Below are 17,013 nucleotides of genomic sequence, written 5' to 3'. Positions count from 1 at the left end.
CCAGGAACACTCAGGGCAAGTAACAGCACCACGTAGCAGAGCAGGTCTCAGATGTGCCGACAGTGTTTGTCTTGAGGAGTGGAATGCGGCTTGGCCGGTCCGGATCCAATGGGGAGGTCTCTAGGTAGGATGGAGTGTCCCTATCCTTTCCCGACTTGTCCGGAACCTCTTTCTGCCGCTAATCCCTGATCCTGCCTAACAGGTGACCTGTCCCTACACTACACACATGTAAAATGCGCACCAAGCCTGGGAGCCAGGACCTTAAAGTGTAGCTTCACCCAAAAGGGCAAGCTCCGCTTGTTAGCACCCTCCACTGCCATGTTTGGCAGTTTTTTTTTTGGTGGGGGCAGATACCTGGTTCTGACAGGTACCCGCTCCCACTTCCTGGTAAGATCGCCACATGGCAATCAATGTCCTGTCCATCCTCTCCTCCTTCCCCCGCTGCCTCCTGGGACCTGTGCATGTCCCAGAAGATGGCAGGACCATTCAGAAAGCGCAGCATGACTCGCGCATGTGCAGTAGGAAACCGGCTGTGAAGCCTGAATGCTTCACTGCCGGTTTCCCTTACTTGCAATGCCTGCGCCTGCACCCAAAGCCGATGGACGAATCGGCTTGGGGTAAGTGTCCTTATATTAAAAGTCAGCAGCTACAGTATTTGTAGCTGCTGACTTTTCAGATTTTTTTCCACCAGACTGGAACTCCGCTTTAAATAGGCTCTGCCTGACCCAAGATGGTAGCTAGAGTTACATGGAGTGGGAGCTTCCCCAGTGACCCTGGAAACCATAGAGGAACGATGTTGGTTACCGTCCACTGCAATGCTGCTGTGTTTGAGCTCCACCTGTAGCGGAGACAGTAGACTGTATCTGCCTACATACTTCAGTGAGTTCCAGCTTCCAGGGACATCGGTCAGGTATGGGAAATACATAGTTACGTTGATTCAAACTGGACCAACTGGATAAAATATCCATATATGTGGAATTAATCTTTAAGCAATGGTAACCTTAGTATTCCTCAAACAATCATTGTTGGTTCCAGCTATTACTCCTTGCACTCACTTGTCTACTCATGAGTCTATGGCACAGGGCGGCTGCCAGCTTACTGTTAAAGGCCATATGCAAATATCACAAAAACAATTACATAATCCTTACTTCATTTTTTTTGGATTGGGACCCCTATGTTTTAAGCTGCAGGCCCTGTTTTGATTACACACATTCCTTTTTATACAGAGCACAATGTACCGAATGTGTAGGTGTTTATTTTTATATGTTTAGCTCTGCTGAGGGGGTTCATTGTATCCATGGACATGCATCATGCTATATATGATAAAGCATTTTACATACTCTGGAACATACTAAAATGATCTGCCATGAGGGAAACAGCGTTTTTTTTTTTTTTTCTTCTACTTGAAATGGAAAAAAGAATGATGTAATTATTTCCAACTCATTACAATTCCAAAATGAGGTAAACACCAAAAAAGCACAGCCCCCGGTCTTTCAAGCTTGGAGGGATTCCACTACATAAGACATGAGCTATTCTGCAAGCTATCCTGACCTTCCCCAGGAGGGCCAGCTATGACGCACGCCTGGGCCGTACCATATATGGATCAGAGCTGGACTCTAGGTGGTGGGCGGTGATGTCACGGATGGAATGTTCCGCTGATTGGGTGACCACAGAACAGGCCTCTTCACTTAACCTCATAGCTATCAAGGCCAATTCACACAGGATTTAACAATATGTTCCCAAATCTGTACATTGTGCTAACATCATGACTTCAGTTTTCCAATTACATAACTCTGCGCCGGAATATATAATATACGCCTTCCCGTAATAGGGAAAATGACTATATCCAAAGGCGGTCACCCATGGCAACTAGTCAGAAATACTATTGACTACATTACTAAGAGGGGAAATCTAGTGTTGCTCTTTGAAGAGCGATCTGCATTCGGATTTGACAGGCATTATATTGCCTCTTCTTCACCTTCTGTAACCCCTTGAACCCCGCACTAGCTCGCCACAGGCTGCAGCACTGGGCAGTTGTAGGGCACTTCAATGCTGGTGATCCCACCCTGTTATGATCGCCTTGCGCAACAGCAAAGGATAATTTTTTTCCCACGTCGCAATACAAAGCATGGTGGCCACGGCATACATACACACCGCTCCGTTGCCTTCACAGCTAAAGGGATAGTGGTTGGGAGGCGGTAAAACTGCATGTTTTTACTGCTCCCCCAACCCCTAGTTTAACCATTTGCCACCCAGTCACAATAGACTTGAAAGCGGATGGTACAGCCAGGCAGCGGATGGCACAGCCCCCCCCCCCGCTGACCATTGCGAGTTTGTTGGCAGGTTTCAGACAATGATGTTGGCTGAAGCCTGATGATCAGCTGCTTCCAATCACAAACCTCTGTGTACACAGAACAGCGATCTAACACTGTTCACTGTATTAGTGTCCAGGGCTGCTGATAGAAATCACAGGGCCCCCTACAGCCTTCCTGACAGGGCCCCCCTCCTCTGAAATTATCAAATGATATTTTTGCTAAAATGTGATGCCCGCAATACTGGGATTTACAGCCATGGCAGAAATGATACCCCCCATTGAACAAAACCTATTCAAGTGAATAGCAGCACTGAGGCAATATATGCACTCCCTCAGTAAGCGATAGGTACTGATCGCTCTCTGTGTTCATGTAGGTTGGTGTGTTCATTCAGAATGAACACCCTCCTGAAATAACTGGGCACCCTCAACAGCTGCCAGCAAGAGAGGAAAGAAAATGACAGTACTGCGGAGGAAAGGGGCACACAGGGGTCGGAGGCAGCAGGGGGAAGGGTGCACAGATAATAGAATCGATCCTCCTGCAGTGCAGCCAGAGGAAGAAAAGTAGAAGCCGGCAGCACTGCATAAGATTCACAAGTGTCAGCAATAAAGCAGCACATCTAGGCCTCCTGCTCAGCTGGTGCCCGGGCCTCCCTTTTGAATTGATGAGGTCTGGGCCCAGTACAGGAGGGCTGGTTGTACTGCCTTATAAAAGGCCCTGTTATACTTGCCATATACTATACGAAAAATGGCAGAACCCATTTTCGAAAATGGACATTCGGCCATGAGAGCGAACGATAGTGCCATCGTGTAATGACCGATAAATTGTTCAGTGGACATAAATAAATAAATTTTTTGTTCATTTTTTACATATACCTAGTGCAAACAGTTCGGACGAGAAACACATTAACCTTTCAATTTATTGTTCCTTTGCAGAAAATTTCCAAACTTCTCATTCATTTTTTTTGGCTCAAAAACTTCCCAATGATTATTGATTTTGTGCCCATTAACTGGCCAAAAAACAAACGAACTGGCCAAATGACCGAATTTTGGCCAATTTTTCATATAGTGTATGGCCAGCATTAGTGTCAATAGCAATGTCAGTGTCAGTCAGTAAGTGTCCCTCCTAGTCAGTTTCAATTAGTCCCGGATTGTCCGCCACCCTATCACAGTCACACTATAAGCCTCTGATCACCGCCATTACTAGTATAGTGTATATATGGATCAGTATCTTGATCACAATCAGAACTATACTAGTGTCCCCAATAATAAAGTGTTCCCAAAAACACAGTTTGGTTTTTACCAAAGACATGTAGCAGAATACATTTTGGCCTAAATTTCTGAAGAAATTTGATTTTATTGGATATATTTTATATAACCGAAAATAGAAAATATATTTTTTTCCCAAAATTTTGGGAACCTCAGCCAGGAAAATTTCTGCCTTGAGTTTGAATGTTCTCCCTGTTCTCTATTGGGTTTCCTCTGGGTACTCCAGTTTCCTCCCATACTGCAAAGACATGGTCCTGTCTAAATTGGCTCTAGCATGTGTGCACAAATTATATGTGATAATACATATATTATCAAGTTTGCACGCCAGTCCTAGGCCAAGCATATTGGGCAGGTTAAGAAAAGATCTGGCAACCTACCTTTTAAAAACATTTGTCAAGAAAAATCGATGGAAAAAGGCTTTGAAGGATATCAGACTCAGAGAGCTGGCCCATAGAATCTCAGTTTCGGTCGGATATGACTGAATAGATAAATACATACATTGGGTATCATGTAAACCAGGGGTAGGCAACCTGGGGCTTCCAGCTGTTGTGGAACGACATTTCCCATGAGGCATAGCAAAGCTGGTGTCACGTCACATTCGGCTACCCATCACATTTTGCTAGGGAAGTGACGTTCCACTGAGAAATGACGCACTGCACAAATGTGTAAGTTACCCATATGCGTTCCAAAAGCTTTTACGACAATACGGAGCAGTGAAACTGTCAGATAATGTCACATCACAAGTGACCTTGCAAAAAAGGTCTTCTTCTGTATAATTATTGATTGTAAGACACCACTTTGCAACAGGGCCCCTCATGGGCTCGCTTTGCTCGCCACGCTTCGGGCACGGCCTCGCTTCGCTCGGCATAATTATATTCTAACTCTATATCCACTTGGATGGTGGGGCTTGAACCTGGACTTAGGGGTGGAGACAAGCGCAGTTCAACGTCAGTTCAACGTCAGTTAAGTCACACTATCTGACGGTTTTAGTGTGCTGTTTTGTCATAAAAGTGTTGGAATGCATATGGCGGCGGCGCGCATGCACACTCCAGCAGGTAGCAGGGGCATGATGGGACTTGTAGTTCTGCAACAGCTGGAGGGCCCCAGCATTGCCTACTCCTGAATAAACTCTCCATAAATGGAAAGAGACCAGCAGAGGATGAATTATTTGAATGCTAGTGAGTGTCCCAAAAGCGTGATCCTGCAACTCATATCAAATGCTACACCAACAGACCGATAAAAGGCTCATACATATGGCTACCATACAACAACAACAACAAAAAAAGAAAAAAGAAAGAAAAGCAACCTTTGATTGTACACCCATGGAAATCATGAGCATGCCGCAACTAGGAAGGGTTTAAAGGGATATGACCTTTTTTATTTTTATTCATTCATTTAAAGACAGTTCCAGGAAACATGACAAATTAGCAGTACCTGGACAGGGTTGTGTGGCACCCAGGGCAAGGTTCCAGAATTGCACCCCCCCCTCCAACTTTTAATACATGCCATAGAATGGGTGTACCACCCTGTATCTATTCTTTGCCCCCTTGCTCGCCTGTGCCCAGGGCAGCTTTCCCTCCTGCCCACCCCTTACCCTGACCCTGCAAATTAGTGAGCTACGAATTCCAAGCATGAAACAACTTCAGTGATGGTGAAATTAGGAAGTGCTCTGAATTAACCTTCAACTGAGTGTTAACCAAGGCTTTTTCCCCCCATAGAATAGGTGCAGGTACTCCCTCTTCTGAATCACCCCTTGTCTCCACCACTACCCACCTCCAAATACTGTCCCTTGGTTCCACATCCCACCCACCTCCCATTAGCAACCCGTTTAGAGAATACAGAACCACAATAACAAGAAAAGTAGTAAAATAGATCCCCTGCAGCCAACAATGATAGACCCCCCCCCCGCAACACTAGATCTCCACAGCAATAACAGATCCTGTCCAGGAACAATAGACCCCCACCAGCAACAACAGATCTCCCAGTAGCCAACATCAATAGACCCTTCAGCAGCCAGCAACAATAGACCTCTCCCTCAACAGTAAATCCCGCTCAGAAACAATTGAACACCTCCAGCAACATAAGACCCCCTGCAACAATAGATCCCCCAGTGATGTTAGCAGGTGCCATAGCTGCCTGAATATAATAACCAGCAGTGGAGATACCCCATCCAAGTGAACAATGAATTATGTTTGCTGAATGAGAAAAAATGAAGTACAGTATGGAGCTCTTCACATCTTCAGTAATAGGATGCTCCATGAAGTATAGGCCAGGTATCTTTCCCTCCAGCAGCTACATCACCAATTATATTAAAGAGGTATTAATCCCAAAAGCAGATATTTATTATATTGTCGCTTACCAATTCTTAGATTTGATGGCTGCATTAGTTTTCCATTTTAAGATTTATTTCTTCTATTTTTGTCTGATGATCCAGCCAGTAAATCTGCAGTTACAGTTATGAGTTAGATGTATCAGTTTGAGATAGGAAACCATTTACCACTGGCAGAGCTTACAATGAACAGATTTTATTCATTCATTCATTCATATCCCAAAAAGAAAAAACAGTTTGCTGTAACTGAAATAAAGTATTATTTGGAGTTTGGCTTCAATTTGTCACAGTATTTAACTGCTTCAGCCCCAGGAGATTTTCCCGACCAGAGCACTTTTTGCGATTCTGTACTGCGTCGCTTTAACTGACAATTATTTTATTGGTTTGCACAAAAGTTATAGCGTCTTCAAAATAGGGGATAGATTTATGGCATTTTTATTATTTTGTTTTTTTTATTAGTAATAGTGGCGATCTGCGTTTTTTATCGTGACTGTGACATTATGGCGGACACATCGGACACGTTTGACAGATTACTGTGTAAATGACACTGGCAGGGAAGGGGTTAAACACTAGGGGCGATCAAGAGGTTAAGTGTATCCTAGGGAGTGATTCTAACTGTGGGGGGGATGGGCTTCCACTCTCATGACAGCGATCACTGCTCCCAATGACAGGGAGCGGTGATCTCTGTCATGTTACTAGGCAGAACAGGGAAATGCCTTGTTTACATCCCCGTTCTGCCTCTCCGTGACACAATTGCGGGACACCGGTGGACATCGAGTCTGCGGGACCCGCGGGCACTGTCGCGTTGTATACGACGGGGGGGGGGTCACTAGCCCAATTAAAGGGGATGTACAGGTACCCCCATTTGCCCACCGCTGCCATTGTGCCAACGTATATCGTCGTGCAGCGCTCAGCAAGTGGTTAAATCTGCTAGTCCAGCTAACACCCCTCCCACCCAAGACTGACAATGCTGCTGTCCAAATATTCCCCCCCCTGTGCTCCTTCATCCAGAGTGGGGGCACTATTCTAATACAAGAGGTGTGTTACTGGCCAGAACACCAGGTGAAAACAGAGAGAAATAGCCTAATAAAAGAAATCTAATGCAGCCATTTTTGGTTTATAATTTAATACCACTTTAACTTCCAAGGCAGGTTTAAATATAATTAGTGTCTGTCAGTAATGTCTTACTACTGACACTCTGATAAACTGATTTTTTTTTTCTGGAAGAGACAAAAGAAGCTTGAGTGTTTGGTCATAGTTAGGCCGGCCATACACATTTGGGTTGCAGGAAAGAAACTCGCTTGATTCCGCCATCAACACATACAATGTTGATGCAGGAATCCCTCCTGCTGGGCCATTGTCTTCTCCCAGCGGGGGCAGCCATCCCTGCCAGGAGAAGACAGTGATTACTGCTAGCGGCTATAGCAGTCGCTAGCGATAATCACAAAAGGATCCGGCAGGTTGTTTATACCCAAGTTGAACGATCGATCAATCGACTTGGTACATTCAGCCTGCCCATGAACTGTTTGAATCTCAGATTCGAACCGTGTATGGCCGGCCATAGGCTTTTCTTCCATTTTAATGACCATAAACTATTGATCTCTACCTGGAAAAGGATGAAACATCAACAGGTTACAGACCTCACTCCTAAGCATGGCCAATAACCACAACACCATTACCAATTTCTAGCTCTAACTAGTAGGAACAGAACTTTATTACCGCTTGTTAAGAGCATTTAAACACTTTAAAGTCCATAGTTTGGGTACAGGCCCACTTTTTTTTTTTAACCACTTGCTTACTGGGCACTTAAACCCCCCTCCTGCCCAGACCATTTTTCAGCTTTCAGCGCTGATGCACTTTGAATGACAATTGCGCGGGCATACAACACTGTACCCAAATGAAATTTTTATAATTTTTTTCCCACAAATAGAGCTTTCTTTTGGTGGTATTTATTTACAGCTGGGAGTTTTATTTTTTGCTAAACAAACAAAAAAAGATGCAAAAAAAAAAAAATCATGTTTAATAGTTTGTTATAAAATTTTGCATACAGGTCATTTTTCTCCTTCATTGAAGTGCGCTGATGAGGTGGCACTGATAGGCTGCACTGGTGGGCACTGATAGGCTGCATTGGTGGGCACTGATAGGCTGCACTGGTGGGCACTGATAGGCATAGTTAAGGCGGCACTAATAGGCACAGATAAGGCGGCACCGATGGGCACAGATAAGGCGGCACTGATGGGCAAAGATGGGCACAGATAAGATGGCACGGATGGGTGGCACGGATGGGTGGCACTAAGGGGCACTGATAGGTACCACTGATAGATGGGACTGATGGGCACTGATAGGTGGCACTGATAGGTGGCTCTGATAGGTGGCACTGCTGGGCACTGATGGGCACTGGTAGATGACACTGATGGGCACGGATATGTGGCACTGGGGTGCAGCACCTTTGTTGAGGCAGATTGTGGGCACTGCTGGGTGGCACTGTGGGCACTGCTGGGTGGCACTGCTGGGTGGCACTGCTGGGTGGCACTGTGGGCACTGCTGGGTGGCACTGTGGGCACTGCTGGGTGGCACTATGGACACTGCTGGGTGGCACTGACGGGGGGCACTTATTTTTTATTGAGGTGGCACTGGCAGGGGACAGGGGGCAGGTGGGCACTGGCAGGGGGCAGGTGGGCACTGGCAGGGCTGGCCATGATCGGGACTGATGTCCCGATCACGGCCGCCGGTGATCGGTTATTTTTTTTTCTCCTCGCGCTGTCAGTGCGAGGAGGAATAATAGCCGATTACCGGCTCCGTTGTATCACATGATCAGCTGTCATTGGCTAACAGCTGATTACGTGATAAGGGGTCGGGATCGACCCCTTGCTCGGATCGGTGATCAGGCGAGTCTCATAGACTCGCCGATCACAGAGCGCGATGCGCGCGCCCCTCAAGTGGTTAAATAACACATATGTCATACTTACCTCCACTGTGCAGTTCATTTTGCACAGTGTGGCCCCGATTCCCCTCTTCTGGGGTCCCCCATTGGTGCTCACGGCTCCTCCCCACATCACATAACCCCCTAGGAAAAGCGCTCCCCTAGGGGGTTACCTTGCGGGCGTGCTCCCGAGTCCATTATTTGTGTGCATAGACACAGAATTCCAGACTCGGCCCCACCCCGGGCGCCCATGTCATTGGATCTGATTGACAGCAGTGGGAGCCAATGGCTGCGCTGCTATCAATCTATCCAATCAAGAGCCAAAAAACCCTGGGCAGAGAGACAGCTATGAGTAAGCACTAGCCTTAGTGCGAAACGCATCAGCTGTTAGCACCTTTCATGTGATGTAATTTGCTGTGTCCTAAATATTATTTTAATAAAGCATAGTTTTAGCATTGGAGTGCGGCCGTCCAGAGTTCTGTCATTATCCACATTATAGACAGCGCGTCTCTGCCGAGGGAACGAACGGGCTCTGGTAAGTAAAACAGGGGGGGGGGGGGTATCGGTCACTGTCAGAAGTTTTTTAAACCTTAATGCATAGGATGCATTACGGTGGAAAAACACGAGGGTTTACAACCCCTTTAAATATGATTGGCTGATGTGGTTTACAGCATGTTGCCACCGCTTTTGCATTCGATTCGATTGGAAGCCCCCATGAGCAAGACCCTCTTAAACTTCTTATATTGAATTATTTTTTTTGCTGTATTGTCTCCCTTTAGGCTTCATGCACGCTAGACGTTTTTACAGCTCCTGTTTTTGGCATCAGGTGTTTTTTTCTGCAACCAGTAAACTCCCCAGCATGCTATCCTATGTGTCCATGTACACATAGGCTGTTATCAGCAATTTTTGTCAGAGGCGTTTTCTGGCTGGAAAAAAAACGCAGAACTAGTGGGTTTGAAGTTGAGTTTTTCAGCTATGAAAACACTCTAACTTTGAAAACAGCAGCTATTCTGCGTTTATGAGTCATGAGCTTTTGTGGGAGTATAGTTAAAATAAAAATATTATATATATATATATATATATATATATATATATATATATATATATATATATATATATATGTCTGTGTGTATATATGCTAAAAAACGCAAACACAAAAAAGCTAAAAACGCTAATGCAAAAACGCAGCAAAACTTGCATTTTTAATGCTACAGGTAAAGCTACTACCGCTTTTATAACGTACAGCGCTGCGCAAACTGTTGGCACTATATAAATCCTGCATAATATAATAATAATTCTGTCTTAATAATAAGTACACTAGGATGTTGTATATATCTAATTAATTAGTACATGTCACTGTTTATAATAAACTATGATTAACTTACAGTATATTTACTGATTACAAATCAAATAAAATCTTTATGAGTAATTTATATTTATATCCATTAATAGGAAGCATGAGTCAGTCTTTTATACCAAGAAAGAATGCAGCATTTTTGGAAGTTGATCTCTCTCTTCCACATTCCTATTGCAGAACAGAATCATCAGCAGGTATTTCAGTGACGTCATCTGATGCAGCTGGGGTGTTTTCAATGCAATAAAAAAAAAATCACCCATCCATCTAAGGCTGGGTTCACACTAGAACACGCAGCGGCTCACAGCAGGGGTGCGGTGCGTCTCCATTCACCGTTTGAGGTCCGATTTCAGCCCAAATTTTGAGCTGAGTTCGGACTTGAAATGGACGAAAAGACGCACAGGGCTCCTGTTCAATTCACACCGGAGCTACAGAGATGAGTAAACAGTCACAATCTCCTGCTATTCTAACTGGATGTGGAGAAATCCGCATCCAATTCACATAGGTGTGAACCCAGCCTATTAGTACCCACAGATATGGATTGGTTCAGCTACTCAGTGCCGGGACAAGGTCATCTAAAGCCCGGGGCAAACATAGCAAACTGTAGCGCCCCCCCCCCCCCAAGATGCATAAGAATTATGTGTCAGAAAAAATCCCCCCCCCCCAAAAAAAATTGCCTCTCCCCAGTACAAAATCTCCCCTGCCAGTGCTAATCATTGCCCATTGCCCCCACCCTCTCCAAGTTCAAATACTCTCTCTCCCTCCAAATCCTCCCAGCAAAAATCCCCCCCCCCTAAAAACAAAAATCACCCCCCTCCTAGCACAAATCCTCCACCCCTCAAATTTCCTCTCCAAGAACAAATCCTCTTCCCCCACTCCAAATTCCCCCTCCCAGCACAATTCTCCCCCCAATCCACCCACTTAGCACCCCCCCAAATTTCCCCTTCTAGCATAAATACCCCCCAATCACCACTATTAGCACAACCCCCCCCCCCAAAAAAAAAAATCCCCTTCTACCATATCACCTCTTCTAGCACAACCCCCCCCGAATCCCCCCTCTTCTAGCATAAATTCCCTCCCATCCCCCCACCTAGCACCCCCCCCCCCACATTTGCCCTTCTAACATAAATGCCACCTAATCATCCCTACTAGGAAAATCCCCCCCCCCCCACAAAAAAAATCCCCTTCTACTATATCACCGCTTCTAGCACAACCCCCAGAATCCCCTCTTCTAGCACAAATTCCCTCCCCCGCTACCATATCACCTCTTTTAGCACAAATCCCCCCTCCCAGCACAAATCCCCCCACCTAGCACCCCCCCACATTTGCCCTTCTAACATAAATGCCACCCAATCATCCCTACTAGGAAAATCCCCCCCCCCCCCACAAAAAAAATCCCCTTCTACTATATCACCGCTTCTAGCACAACCCCCAGAATCCCCTCTTCTAGCACAAATTCCCTCCCCCTCTACCATATCACCTCTTTTAGCACAAATCCCCCTTTCTAGCACAAAACCTCTTCCCCCTTCCCAATACAAATCCCCCCAAATCACCATTCCTAGCACACAACCCTAATTTCTCCCCCTAGAACTTATCCCCTGTAACTTTCCTAATTCCTCCTCCAAACACAAATCCCCCCTAATGTCCTGGAGGTGCCCCCAACCTCACAAGATACTATAGTGCTCAGGGCAGCCGCCCCTTCTGCCCACCCCTAGTCCTGGCCCTGCAGCTACTCATATAGGCCATCAAGAACATCTGCCCAAAGAGCAACCACCCTTGACACTTATAAGAGAGCAATAAGAGTAATGCCTTTGGGATGAATTAGAGTGGAGACTGTGAGCCAGGCCTTCTCTCCAACATCAGTGCCTGACCTCACAAATGCGCATCTGGAAGAATGGTCAAACATTCCCATAGACACACTCCTAAACCTTGTGGACAGCCTTTCCAGAAGAGTTGAAGCTGTTATAGCTGCAAAGGGTGTGCCAACGCAATAGTGAACCCTATGGACTAAGACTGGGATGCTATTAAAGTTCATGTTCGTGTAAAGGCAGGTGTCCCAATACTTTTGGTAATATAGTGTGTGTGTATATATATATATATATATATATATATATATATATATATATACACATACTGTATATACAGTGGATATAAAAAGTTTTCACACCCCTGTTAAAATGTCAGGTTTCTGTGATGTAAAAAAATTCAACAAAGATAAATCATTTCTGAACTTTTTCTACCTTTAAAGTGACCTATAAACTGTACAACTCCGTTGAAAAACGAACTGAAATCTTTTAGGGGGGAAGTAAAAATAAAAAAATATAATAATGTAGTTGCATAAGTGTCCTTATAACTAGGGATATAGCTGTGTTCAGAATTGAGCAATCATTCAAACACATGTTAAATATGAGTCAGTACACACCCGCCATCATTTAAAGTGCCTCTGATTAACCCCAAATAAAGTTCAGCTGTTCTAGTAGGTCTTTCCTGACATTTTCTTAGTCGCATTCTACAGCAAAAGCCATGGTCCTCAGAGAGCTTCCAAAGCATCAGAGGTATCTTATTTTTAAAAGGTATCAGTCAGGAGAAGGGTACAAGGCATTAGATATTAGATATAACAATGACATTACCAAGAACTGGACATCCCTCCAAAATGGATGGAAATAAAGAAGAAAGCTGGTCAGGAAGGCTGCCAAGATCTGGCAAGTACTTTCTGTGTGGTACATGTGACAACAATGTCCCATATTCTTCATATATCTGGGCTATGGGGTAGAGCAGCAAGATGGAAGCCTTTTCTTAGCAAGAAAATGTCCACGCCAGCTAAATTTTTCAAAAACACATCTGAAGTCTCCCAAAAGCACGTGGGAAAATGTGTTATGGTCTGATTAAACCAAGGTTAAACTTTTTGGCCATAATTCCAAAAGATATGTTTGGGTGCAAAAACAACACTGCACATCACCAAAAGAACACCATACCCACTGTGAAGCATGGCAGTGGCAGCATCATGCTTTGGGACTGTTTTTCTTCAGTTGGAACAGGGGCCTTATTCAAGTTAGAGTGAATTATGAACAGTTTCAAATACCAGTCAATATTGGCGCAAAGTCTTTAGGCTTCTACTAGAAAGCTGAACATGAAAAGGAACTTCATCTTTCAGCATGACAACAACCCAAAGCATACATCCAAATCAACAACAGAATGGCTTCACCAGAAGAAGATTACGTTTTTGGAATGGCCCAGCCAGAGCCAAGACCTGAATCCTATTGAAAATCTGTGGGGTGATCTGAAGAGGGCTGTGCACAGGAGATGCCCTCGCAATCTGACAGATTTGGAGTGTGTGTTGCCAAGAAGAGTGGGCAAATATTGCAAAGTCAAGATGTGCCATGCTGATAGACTCATACCCAAAAAGACTGAATGCTGTAATAAAATCAACAGTTTATAGGTCACATTAAAGGTGAAAAAAGTTTTACAATTATTTTTCTGCCTCTAACAAACAAGAAATAATAAACACAAGTCTGGTAAAATATGGGTTCTGCTGCTGGTTAGCAAATCCCATTTTCAACTGCCTTAATAAAATAGTAATCACACATATTATTGACAATGCACACAGTGCAGAAACATAATAATAATCACGCCACCTTTCCTTGGTATACCACAGGGAAACCACGAAGAATGTTTTCTGATTGGTTGTTATACTCTAGCACCAAACTGCGGCCCTTTGCCTGTGTTTATCTAACCCTGGAGGCACAATTCCTCACACTGACACCAATGATGGACCATTATTCCTGCCATTAATACCAACAATGGGAAACTATTCCTACCACTAATACCATATATCAATGATGCTGGGGCATTTTGTACTCCCACTGACCACAGTCTGGCCCATGTAAAGTCTAAAGGACAATAAACTGGCCCTTTGTTTAGAAAGATTGGAGATCCCTGCTCTAGCATAACATGACCATGCAAGTCAAAGAAGCTAGTTGAAAGAATGAAGACTGTCCAGTGCTAAGATAACAAAGTCCCAAAACTATTCTGTTTCAAATTGGGTGTCCATGATGGTTTTCATTTATCCAGGTCAAGTTATATCCGGTAGTGGTTAGTAAGTAACCTTCAACTGGACTTGTCCTGTAATGAAGATGTTTTGTAGCGTGTCCAGCCAGTTCAAGAAGTATGTAGGTTGGACTTGATGGACTTGAGTCTTTTTTCAACCTCACCTACTATGTAACTATATATGTAAAAGGTCACCTACGTCAAACTGGAACAACCATCAACGAAGAGACGTAGGGGCCTTTGACACCATTTGTCTTCCACATATAGTATCCTTTCTACCTCGGTGTTTGACACCATTTCACCTTTTACTTTCAGCCATGTAAATGGAAGGATTAACACCAACAGTATGTATATTTCCTGCCACCAAGGATTGGAATTATGTAACTAGATCAGGGTAGTCCCACAATTTTCACACCTTCCATCCTCTCCTTAGAAACCAACATCTTTGTACACCTTCCTATGGCTAATGCCCCAAGGTGTTGGTGATACCTGATTAAATATGATTGCTATTGTATTTTCTGATACATTAGAACTGAAGAAGTTTCTGAACTGAACAAGCTTTGAAATATCTTCAACATTACAGTTGAATGTAACTAACTACTAATAGATATAAAACTGGGGTAATAATTTTAAGCAGCTCAATCCGACAACATATGCCAAAAGGTGCCATCTGAGATACCTTCGGTATGTGTGGCCTGGTCACTACTCATAAATGATCGGCCTGGGTGTTAGGGGGGATAGTTGTTGAAATGACGGTGGTACTTCAATTTTAGGCACATGGCTAATTTAAATCTACTCTTCCAAAAAAGTCAATTATTCTGATGCCTAACCTACAGATGCTGCTATACAAGGAGAACAGTCTGCACGGTAAGATATCCAAGTCTTGATTTCAATCCTGATACAGACCGTTACATACAAAGTTATGATGACTATTTTACTATCTTTTTTCATATATTGTATTTTTTTTTCATTGTAAATGACCTATAATGTTCTCCAGGAGGAAAATCATTTCAGAAAGTCCTTGACGTTGCCAATAAAATACGAGTTTAAATATGAAAGGGTTAGTGTTTAAATTAGCATACATGACTTAGCATACGTGACGGAGATGCAAGAGGTTAAATATTTTTTTGCCTCTGACATGGGAACTCCCCCCCCCCTTATAAAATACCAGAAAGGAAAGTGGGGGAGGAATCCCCTTTCAGCATCAGCCCCCAGCTGGGGAATACAGTTTACAAGACCCCACAGTGTAATGTAATTGACATCCGCTAAGCCCACGCTCCCAACCTCCCTCGAGTATAGAGACATAACAAAACTGGTGGTCACACATGAGCTAGAGAGTAGTTGTAGTATGACCCCCCCCCCCCCCCCCCACCACCTGCCACATGTTCACTTACCTGGAGCACCGTAGGTCACAGTGCAGCACCCAGGTGACTTTCACATTCTTTCACACCTAGGTGTCTGATATTCGGCTGAATTCCTCACTCTACAACAAAGGTCAAGTTCTCTCTCCATTCCACAAGCTACACATTGCCTGGAGCAGATTCTGCACAGAGATCCTCAGTGTAAGCTTACCTGTCAGGGGAGAGAGTTTCATTATAATGGATGACTTTCATAGACAATGGGCGAAGATTGCATGGTTCACGTGCAGTTCAGCTGCCCCTACTGTGAACAGACTAGGGACAGGGGGGGGGGGGGGGCTTGAAATAACAGTAGGGCAAAAAAAGGATCGCATACAGGAGACTGCAGCATAAATGAGTTATAGATCAGAGTAAGCAGGGCAGGGAGTAAAAAAGCAAAGCAGGGAGAGATGACTGCGGTAGGGTGGGGAGGTAATATATTGCAGTAAGGTAGGGATAGGAGGGCAATAGGTAGTAAGCAGTGGTAACGTGGGTAGGGGTAGGAGATTATTGCAAGGTTGGCAGAAGGTTGAAGAAGAGTGGACAGGAGCTGTATGTGCAAGGGTAAGAGATTGTTGTAGAGTGGGCGTATGGTATGCAATGGGTAAGGGTAACAAGTTGGAGTAGGGTGGGCAAGGGATACGTAAGATGGGCAAGGGTATGAGATTGACAGCTTAGTGCACAGGGAAAGAGGTTGGCTATCAATTTAGTGGACAAGCAAGAGGCAGTAGGTAAGGCAAGGTGGCTTACACAAGGTAAAATGACTTACCCCTTGTCCAATGGTCAGGTTACTGGAGGACAGCAGATGCTGATGTGTGTCACTAGACCTCTGCTTGACATGATGCGGGTAGTAAGCACTACACTGCTATTCTTCCCCTGCAACAGGTTAACAAAAAGCACTGAGTTCTCTCTGGGTGGATTCTGGGTGGAGGTTTTGGTTAATATGTAGCTGGCCAGGCAAACAAATCTTGTCTACTATGCTAAAACGGTGATGAAACCCAAATTTGCAAGCAATCTGATGGGAGCAAGATATCTGTGGTATGTGACTTATTTCAGCCTAAGAAAAAAAAGGGGGGGGGGGGGGAGGCAGTCTGGATCCTTATGCCTTTTTCAGATCTGAACAGCCCAGAAGGCCAATTGGATAGTTAAAAGTCTATTTTTGAGCCTATCATGATAGACACATTGCGTGAATAATGAGGCATTCCACTGAATTTCCTGCTCCTGGAACACAAGGCGAGTCTATATTTAACAGCATCTAAAACTGTCAAGAATGTTTTGTGGTTGGATAACAGAGGCAGAAAAATGTAAAAAACGCAAGACTCCAGCTCTTCCAAATATGGAAATTTCCTAACGTCTGGATGTGATTCCACATCTGGAAATATT

At 44.4% G+C, this 17,013-nt stretch overlaps 1 protein-coding gene across 1 annotated transcript in view; it reads right to left on the bottom strand.

Moving 5' to 3' along the window:
* Positions 1 to 16,534, bottom strand: part of DDAH1 (dimethylarginine dimethylaminohydrolase 1) — a 289,072-nt gene extending 272,538 nt beyond the window's left edge. The window contains exons 1-2 of the mRNA XM_077450319.1: positions 16,400 to 16,534; positions 15,628 to 15,805 (exon numbers count right to left, since the gene is read on the bottom strand). The gene's annotated coding sequence lies outside the window, so the exon portion shown is untranslated. The remainder of the gene's footprint in view (positions 1 to 15,627; positions 15,806 to 16,399) is intronic.
* Positions 16,535 to 17,013: the final 479 nt, after the last annotated feature.

This window comes from Lithobates pipiens, unplaced genomic scaffold (assembly GCF_037356315.1).
Source record: "Lithobates pipiens isolate NorthernLeopardFrog02 unplaced genomic scaffold, aLitPip1_a1.2 Scaffold_23, whole genome shotgun sequence".
In the NCBI taxonomy this organism is placed as follows: Eukaryota; Metazoa; Chordata; class Amphibia; order Anura; family Ranidae; genus Lithobates; species Lithobates pipiens.
This window is presented reverse-complemented; position numbering and strand designations above follow the sequence as displayed.